Source organism: Engraulis encrasicolus, chromosome 21, assembly GCF_034702125.1.
Source record: "Engraulis encrasicolus isolate BLACKSEA-1 chromosome 21, IST_EnEncr_1.0, whole genome shotgun sequence".
In the NCBI taxonomy this organism is placed as follows: Eukaryota; Metazoa; Chordata; class Actinopteri; order Clupeiformes; family Engraulidae; genus Engraulis; species Engraulis encrasicolus.
In genome coordinates, this window is record NC_085877.1 from 29,102,198 (window position 1) to 29,111,952 (window position 9,755).

The 9,755-nt window shown below is 42.1% G+C and overlaps 1 long non-coding RNA gene across 1 annotated transcript; it reads left to right on the top strand.

Annotated features, from left to right (window-relative positions):
• Nucleotides 1-429: 429 nt before the first annotated feature.
• LOC134437778 (uncharacterized) lies at nt 430-2,388 on the top strand. Its single transcript, XR_010032477.1, has 3 exons — nt 430-770; nt 1,397-1,423; nt 2,181-2,388. It is a non-coding gene; the product is annotated as an uncharacterized LOC134437778 (long non-coding RNA).
• Nucleotides 2,389-9,755: the final 7,367 nt, after the last annotated feature.

Here is a 9,755-nt window from a genome sequence, read left to right on the forward strand (position 1 = left end):
AAATCAGCAAGGCCTGGCCATAAAGCCACCTATATAAAACACAAAATAAAAACTTTAAGACTCCCTGTTGAAGGTCCGTCTTATGCAGTGGTGTAGTGTACTTTTTTATGGTGGGTATACTGTATATTTGAGCATTTTTTGAAGTGGGTATACTGTATATATTTGTGCCATTCAAAATAATGGATCAATCAATTTTAAGTGGGTATACTGAAATCCCTGAAATTTAGAAGTGGGTATACTCTGTATACCTAACCTGACTCTCACGCAGATGGATTGTCATCCATCTGGAATTATGGCGGTAACCTTGCTGTTCTAGCCCGTGGGTGTATTCAAAAAAAGCTCGAACGTGATTGGAGAAATTGGGTAACAGTGACGTACTACTTCAACCAATCACATCGAAACGGGCCGTGATGTAGTTGTCTGCGACGCGCGATAGAAGCCACAACAGAGCAGTTAGCATGTTGACAGTAGTTCCAGTCCAGCTAGCATGTGTATAGTGGATCATTGGTGGCGTTTGAACGGCAAGCCGCCTGTGGTATGCCACCTGTGTCCGACATCTGACCACTGACGGTTACAAAATACACAAGGCATCGGTGGATTTTGGTTGGCAATCCGACATAGTGCACGAATACTCTGTCTGCACTGTCCAAACAGCGGCATGCTACCAGCCCCTAGCACCAATGGAGGAGGACCGCCTACTTGTTAGACTACCTCTGCGCCTACTCATTTGGTGCCATCGTTTGCATCAGATAAATCACAACAAAGATATGGTAAGTTAGATGTTTTGAAATGGCTATATTTTCTTTTAGTGAACACATCATGGGCATGGGTTTGTCAGTTTCTGACGGGGTGATAAATATTGCAGACAAAATGGACGTCTGCTTGCCTGCACAACCAATGTGACATGTGTTGATGAATACAACTTAATCAAGTATGTGTATTTCGCTGAAAATGATTACCGATAAAATGTTATTCCGACAAAAATTGCCAGCCAGTATTAACTACTCCCGGTGTGCACGATTAACTCCGGGTCCGATTAACTTGGATGGCATGATGAAGAGCTGTTCACGTCAGACAAGACAGGATGGGGCGTTTCTATTATACACTTTGGAAACTGCATTACGGTTCGACGAGACGAGCATGCCGTCGCACTTTTTCCGTTGTTATTGTGCGCGATTGTATTCTCAAACACTTCAGCTGTGGTCAATTCAAATAGTCGATTCTTGAGTGTGCTAAGCACTTCGAGAAGTTGTAGGTGACCATCCCTAGTTGATCGGACGACGAAGTTAATCGTGCTCACCGTCATAAGCTGGGACACACACACACACACACACTGTGCCATTGTGAATTGATCAATGGTGATTTTTTTTCTCTCTCTCTCTCTCTCCATTATTAGGTAACCCAAGACCCACGGTTATATAAGGTATGTCTGATTTATTACATCCATTGGTAGGGCAGAGGCAAAGAGTACATTACTGAAGCAAGCAAAGCCGTATTGTTAAGGGGTGTAAAACCCATTTGTGTAAACAATTAGTTTTTTTCATCAGGGTGGGAATGTGAGATGACTGAGAACCTTATTATAAAGGGAAGAAAGGAGTCGCACACTGGAGCTGGATGCAAAATCAAAAATTGTATTAAACAAAGCTGAAAAAATGTAAATAAAACCGACAGACGGGGGACAAACGTTTCGGGTCTAGCCCTTCATCAGTGTTCCCAGTTTGAGAACCTTATTATCAAGGTAAATAGGACCCTTGTTGACCTCACCTGTACCTGTGGCCTTGGAAGGTGTCCAATGTTACATGTTTGAATTCTTAGTAAGAGTAACTGAAAAGTATATGTGCTGTCCTGCACCCCTATCCACCTAAACCTACATTAATTTCTACATTAAGAGACTGTACTCCTCCTCATAACATTACAGTTGACAGACGCTTTTGATCAAAGTGATGTACAAGGGCAGTAATGCAACATGTGGGTGGAAAATACTCTGTACACAGAGTAAGTAGCCTACCCTGTTGTTAATGAACTTTAAGTCACCTAGAAATATTTTAAAAGGTGTTGCAATCAATTCCCGTGTTATTTTTGTTCAAAACCTTGTATGTAGCCACAATTGTCACACATAACCTTCTGAAATGTTTGTCTAATATACTTCTTATACTTCATTTCCCTGTGTCTGACGCCAGGAGGTGTATGAAGAAACGACAGCATAGAGGACCCAGCACATCCCCTCACAGATTCCATGCCTTTCAAAATATCAGAACAAGATGTCAAGGCATTTTCCTTAAAGAACTTACAACATTTCAGGAGTGTGTCACCATTTGGGTTTTCATTTTGTACAATACATCACCTATCACCAAGAACGCTACATTTTGTAAGCTATGTTTCCTGCATTGCCAGTAACCAATATTTAAAAGAAAAAATGTGTATATAAAAATTGATATCTTATTTGTCATTATTTACACTTTCATTACTGTACATTGAGAAAAAAAATAGACAGTGTTTTCTTTTCACAATAAAATTGTATTTACATTTGTTCCAATTACTTGTGTACACCATTATTTACACCATTTGTTGTTCAATATTCGATTCGATATTGTGACAAGATTCCACTTCTTTGTTCCCAATGGATGATGGTTAGATTCTGAACTAATGCTGTGTTACATGTTCCATTATGTCTATGAATCTGTCATTAGGGAGAGTCAGTCACAAAAAGCCTCACTCACAACCAGTAGCATGAAGTACCTTAAAACCATAGGTTATTTGTAACTGATGTCAAATGTAAGGACTGTGGTTGACTGCTGCCTCATTAGGCTTTGTATAATGAAAGTGGCACGTCTGGTATTTAAGTGCACATATTCTGTACAGCTGTCAGCAGACCCTGATAACATTTCCAACTTTTCAGTAACGTCTAGATCTTGGTGGGGTAGTGTAGTGTAGATTCTGACTATACGCATGTGGTTGTACAGGCGAATTTTGAAACCGGCTCAACACAGAAGACCAAAGAAATGGAATTGTGGTAGGTGCAACACGTATGACCTGGCTGGCTCCAAACTTGTGGTGCACATGCCCTGTGTGCCAGCCATTACTGAACTCACTGTCTTGTCTACCTAGAGTGTTCATTTGATGGTTTACAACAGTACAAGTGAGGGAAGAGCCTAATTCAATTTCCACTGTACATGTGTAGCAGCTGGATGACCCGGTCTGTGATGACAATCCCAGCAGACGCTGCCAATGCCATGACGTGCCTACCTGAAAACGACACACATAATGTTAAAATAGAATCTGCAAACAAGGCAACTGTAATTCTAAAGACTCTATAGGCCTAGTATCTGCATTTTAATTCATACCTATTTAAGGCTCAGACCTGAACAGCAGCAGTAGGCTACTATTACTTAGTTTTAAATTTACTGCTGACAGGGAGAGTTGGGGTCCTTGCCAGTAGCTGGTGAGTGACAGGCCTCACAGCCTGTTTTTATTCCAGTACCCTCTTGTGTTAATTCTGTTTCCACGCGAAGTGGGTCTCTTAAGTCTTAACCATGCAAAATCTGTGATTAGTTTAGTCTTTACCATTGAAACAGGTTAACAACTAGGGCAAGAAGTGAAAAGGGGAAGCCCACAGACCTATAGCAATATGTATAGATCTGTGGGGAAGCCATCGTGGTGAGTTTGAAGTCAGAATGTCGTCGTGAAATAAACATTCCATCTCTCACATGCAGACGTTTTGGGACATGCTGCATTGACAGCGACCACGGGGGACAGTACATTTAATTTAACACGAACTTAGCATAAACAAATTGGTCTGAATGTGCTTGGCATAATATTATGATCAACAGCACTCAGCAGGGCTCTAAATTAACTTTTTCCACCACCAGCCAATTTGGCTAGTAGACATTTTTTCTTACTAGCCAAATGGAAGGTCAACTAGCCATTTTTTTCTCACCAAAATAAACCATGCGTTAATTATGTTGCTTTTAATTATTTTATTAAACTAGGCTATGTCCTCCAACACAGATAAACAATATAAATATTATACTCAATATAATTCAGTCTATTCTATAATGATTTAGTAATTATATTTTTACTACCTGCATTTCATTATTTTTCATTCCCTTTCCATATACTGCACAGACAGCCAAACACTAGCCTATTACCTCACACACCATCACCCAAACCTCATACAGTATAGGCCTACAACTCACACAAACACAGCATGCCTTCAACACTAATGTCACACACATACCAGACTTTCAACATACACTAGCCAAACACACACACAACCAAACACTGCAAAACCACATATCCCATACACAGCATCACTTCACACACAGTGGGCCAAATACCATGGACAATGCACAGAAGACAGGTGAAGGGGAGAAGAGATGAAGGGAGGAGAAGGAGACGGAGAGGAGAAGGACAGGAGACAACCGCGCGCGCGCGCACACACACACACACACGCACACACACACACCTACACAGTGCGTGAATGATGTCTGCATTGTGTGTTTATGCTGCTGCTGCGTGACACCTTCAAGTTCCTCCAGGTCAAATTAATATTAGGTTTACTTACGATGCGCTTGGAATGACAATTACCGTTACGCTATGTCAACTAGATATCCAATAACACCACGGACACCACGCTTAGGCTACTTTGTTACTTTTGTCGCTAGTTTTTGTTATCTTTTTTTTTTCACTTACTCGTATATCCATGTCAAACTCGTGCAGGGTCTTTGCGATGGCGTGGGCGTTATTAGGATACGACAACTCCATCGTTTGTAGTTGCGAGGACCTCGCAAATATCAGACGGCTTCTGACGGCAACGACACTGTTTTGACAGACAGCTGTCCTGTCCCTTCACGCACTCACGCCGTTTTCGCTCCACCAATACTCTATTTCACCGTCACAACAGTTACGCTGCTATTACTTGCATTCATAACCGTGCTTTAACCACTGCCACATTATTTTTCATCTGACAAACCTACGAAACCAAAGTAATCGGTTCTAGTCCGCTCATTGAACATATTTTATTAACACTAGTTCGAGCGGCGCGCGGGTATCAAACACGCAGCCAATGGATGTGAGGCTGCCTTATTGTGATTAACGGTCAGCCAATGGGTGTGGGCTACATCATGACGGTAGGACTAATGTTCATGGGTAATGTAGGCGACGTTTTAACGTTCATCAGACGGCAGCTACAGATCTGTGCGGGCAGCTGTTTAACGTTCAGTCGGGCGCGCGCTACCGGCCAATTTGGCTTGTGGATGATTTTTTCTACCAGCCAAAATGATTTTTCACCCGCATTTGGCGTGTTGGCGTGCGTTAATTTAGAGCCCTGGCACTCAGTCACCATAGCATGCGAGGTCTGGAAATGAGGCTTGTACAATATTGAATTACCGGCACTATGGGGGCATTCACAGTTGTAGCCTACCATGTCAGTCAGTTTCACACACATCAAAAACACGTTAGAAACAACCAAGAGGTTTTCACTCACCATTTATATGTGGCATAGACCTCTCGACTAAAATCCCCACTTAAAGTTGGTCTTGTAAACAGTTGAGGACTGAACATCGCTGCGCTGTAGACCTGCTCATTCTCCTTCAGTGGATCATTGGAAGAAGAGCGAGAACGTTCTTGCCACCAACTAATTCCTTGTTTTCTGTTCCTCTTTCAAAGAATGAATGCTTGGTAGTTTTGGTAACACTTGAAATCGCTGAGTTCATACAGTATGCAGGCCGCAGTTGTTGTGTTAGCCACTGACTGTGGGGTGTGCTAGCAGCACTACAGTGTTGTCGCGCAAGATGCTACGTCATACCCGTCAACACCTCACTCCACGATGATTGGATCTAGGCATAGAGGCGGGCTCATTGACATTATCCAATGGTCGGGGCACGTTTATTTTCTACTCGAGGACTTCGGGCTCGACAAGGCTGAACCAGACCCCTGTGCGAGCTCACGAAGTGTAACGAAGATGCACGAAGCACTCGGGGTCTCGCGAGAGCCAGGCTACCGTATACCTGCGTTCTACGTAGACTACACCACTGGTCTTATGTAATACCCACACCCTCACATATTGTGTGTGTGTGTGTGTGTGTGTGTGTGTGTGTGTGTGTGTGTGTGTGTGTGTGTGTGTGTGTGTGTGTGTGTGTGTGTGTGTGTGTGTGTGTGTGTGTGTGTGTCACACCAAATACTATATGAATCTTGTGTATACCATAGACTAGGCTGTGACAATATTGAATAGAATCCTGATTCATTGTGATACGTAGTCACGATACTGAATTGCAATGCAAGGGCGCAGTATTGTGATGTGGCCTTTCAAAGTTCTGTTACCCTTTAGTCTAGAAAAAAAAACCACATGATATGATGTGATAGTGCTTCCAAGCTTCAAATCATCATCATTATTGTAATGAAGCATTATTATTAGCCTTTTGCAACCTATTCTATGTATCAACTATATATAGTATCCATTTATATGTTTAATTATAATGTTGACAAAGTTGAAAAAGAAAGTTATTGAACTAAATATTGCAATGCATTGCGATAATATATGTATCACAATGCATCGTGATATCACATTGTGGCATACCCACCCCCACCATAGACAGATCCTTCTAATAGCTCTTCTAATTACTGTGATATATTAGATTTTTTGTTCATTCACTTCCGGAAAGATTGTTTTCTGTTGGTTGTTATGTCTCCATGGTCTGGTATTATTGGTTTGTTCTTTTCCTCCAAGACATTGATGATATCTCTGCTTTCGATCCCATTTGGCTTCTTGATGTTTTCACTGCAAAAAAGTAAATCAGCAACACGTAAATCGTAGGTATTCATGGACTGATTGATCTATGCAGATAAATGGTTGGTAAACACAGCACCAGATCATCATTTAATTTGGCTCCTCTCTGTCCATCACAGACCCGGCTGCAGAACCAAGTCGATGGACGGGCATTTGATGGAGTATGGGAGGGGCACCTTGGCGGGGGGTATGGGGGTCATCCCCCAGAAAATGTTTGTATTTCTTAGATGCAATTTCCTGCATTTTAACCAAATTGTGGGCTCAGTTTCAGCTCTACGGAACAGTACTTTTGTTTCTAAATATGGGATTATCCCATTATTTCAAAGGATTACTGTTCACTTATTATTTCACATTTAGGTCTACTGACAATGTCTAAATAGTGTAGCCTATTCATTTATTTGTTTATTAGGGCTATGGTGGTTAAGCAAAGGTGGAATTTTCTCTTATACTTTATATTTACTGTATTCAGAAAAAAATACTCATTTGTTGCATATTAATGACCATATCAGCATGTTTAGGTGAATAAGCCCTGGGGGGCACAGCAGCTTGGCTGGGGGGGCAATGCCCTCCAATGCCCCCCGTGGCGCCGGCCCTGGTCCATCATGTTATTATTAAGTGTTGAAAGGATGTCCCCCTGTAGTTTTGTACAAGATCATTCCAAAGATCAAAAACATTGGATAAAAATGGCTACATTTTGTGAATTAATATACCCATCATATGTTTATCGTTCTTCAAAGGGCTGAAATTGGAGATAAAAAAAAATCTGTGTGGAGTAGTTGGGTGGGGACTTTGTGGATGTTTTTGCCAGTGTTTGTCGAACTTGCTGCCGCTGCAAAGTGGCCCTGTGCTGTTGCTCCTGCTGCTGCTGCTGCTGCTGCTGAGAACACTGAAAGAGGGCTGGGTGTAACTGCGCCACTGCGACAATCTAGTAGCTGCACTGTCCGAGACAGTCATCTTGTGGTCAAGTGAAGAATTACAATCCTAAAGCTTTCAAATAAATGGTGAGGTGAGATTCCGGTCACCAAAAGTAGCCTACAAATGTCCTCAAGTAGGGATTATATTACATTATATTACATTACATTACGTTACATAACATTTAGCTGACGCTTTTATCTGAAACGACTTATAGTTATTTACAGAGTTTTGGTTACAGTCCCTGAAGCAATTTGGAGTTAGGGTGCAGGTTATAACAGGTGCCTTGCTCAAAGGGCACTTCAATCATGGATGGAGGTGTAGGGAGAGGTTAGTGTGGGATTTGAACCTGCAACTCTTTGAATTAAAGACCACCTCCATAACCATAAGGCCACGGCTGCCCCGGCCCTTACAAAAATCTACCATGGTTTACTATGGTTTCAAATCCCACACTAACCTCTGACCCCTACACCTCCATCCATGGCTGAAGTGCCCTTGAGCAAGGCACCTAACCCCACATTGCTACAGAGACTAGGGTGTCAGGGTTATGTGTGATGTAATGAACTGCAATGTAATGAATAATTATGCATAGCTGTAAACCAAGGTGAAATTCATTGTAAAACCATGGTTATTTTTTGTAAGGGTATTGTTAAACCTTAGTTAAACCATCATTAAACCATAGTCAAACCATGGTTGACTCATAGTCACTATACCATGTACAAAAACTGTGAAGCCATGGTTCATGTTCGTAATGTGGATAACGTGTTGGGGATGCTGTGGCTGACTAATTAGCTGCTGGGGAGTCCAGCCCAGGTCATTTCCCAACCCTACCCCATTCCCCCATGGCTGCGTTTCCCAAAAACTCTTTAGTAATTAAGCCAAAGTAGTACTTATCACCAAAAGTTTATGCATAAAATAATTGTATTTGGTCCACATACAATGTTTTGTTCTGGTACATGCAAATAAAATGCTTGCTAAAGTGCATGTGCGAATAAAATAGTGTATTTATAAACTTTTAGTGATGATGTGAAACCTATTTCTGGTATATTGCCTAGGAGGCCCCTCATACGTAAGCACTAGGCTACTTACTTAGGCTACTACTTAAGAGTTTTTGAGGAACACAGCAATTTCCCATAGGCCTACCCCATTCCCTACTGATAGTCTGGCCATACTGTGCCCTGGACAATTGACCCCTTCAACAATGGACTATTTAATGATGTATTCTTTTTATTTTTTATGTATTTATTTGTTATTATTATTATTTTACAGTTTTTTCTCGATTGTTTACACACAATTTCGGGAAACATGTCTCAAATTCTCAAAACTCTACACACAAATCCAAAAACTCACGCACAACTGGCAAAACTCCTCACTTCTCCTGAGAAATGAATGCCTTAATAGCCTGGCGAGCCAAACCCCTAGCCTAGAAATCTAGACGCCCCTAGCGACCGCAAATTGAATTTGCTCCCGGGGGCAGTCTAGCGGACCCCGGTCGTTTTGCAAGGCTGAAAGTTATCCGATGACAGGGCCAATCAAATCGCGAGGGGGGCCGGGCTACTTAGTAAACAGGAAACTTTCTAAGAAGAAGCATGGTGTCCGTCCGTGCTACGTACAGCACGAAAGTGTTTACTTAATTTAAAAAGCCTGGATGATAATACATTTCGTGGCTGACATGGATTGATGTAATAATACACCATGAACTTATGGGGCACAAACCCAGACAGCAATTAGATTTGGGCCGGGTCCGTTTTCAAGTCAGCAGATCCGCATAGCAGTCACAGTCATTTTGCTGATCAGCGGCAGCTCCGATCCGGACCAGTAGTTTGACAGTCAGTTTTGAAGACTCCTGGCGGATGCGGGCCTGTATAAGCAATCCGGACGCGCCATAATAAAATAATTCAGTCCGATTTGAAGGCGAGTGGCGGGTGCGGGCCACATAAAGCAATCCGGACGCGCCAAAACTGAATTTGTTCCCCAACTGACCCAACTGTCACTTTGGAACCCTCAGAGAGAGAGACCGTTCTTCAGTTTACCTCAGCTGAACTCAACTAGCGAT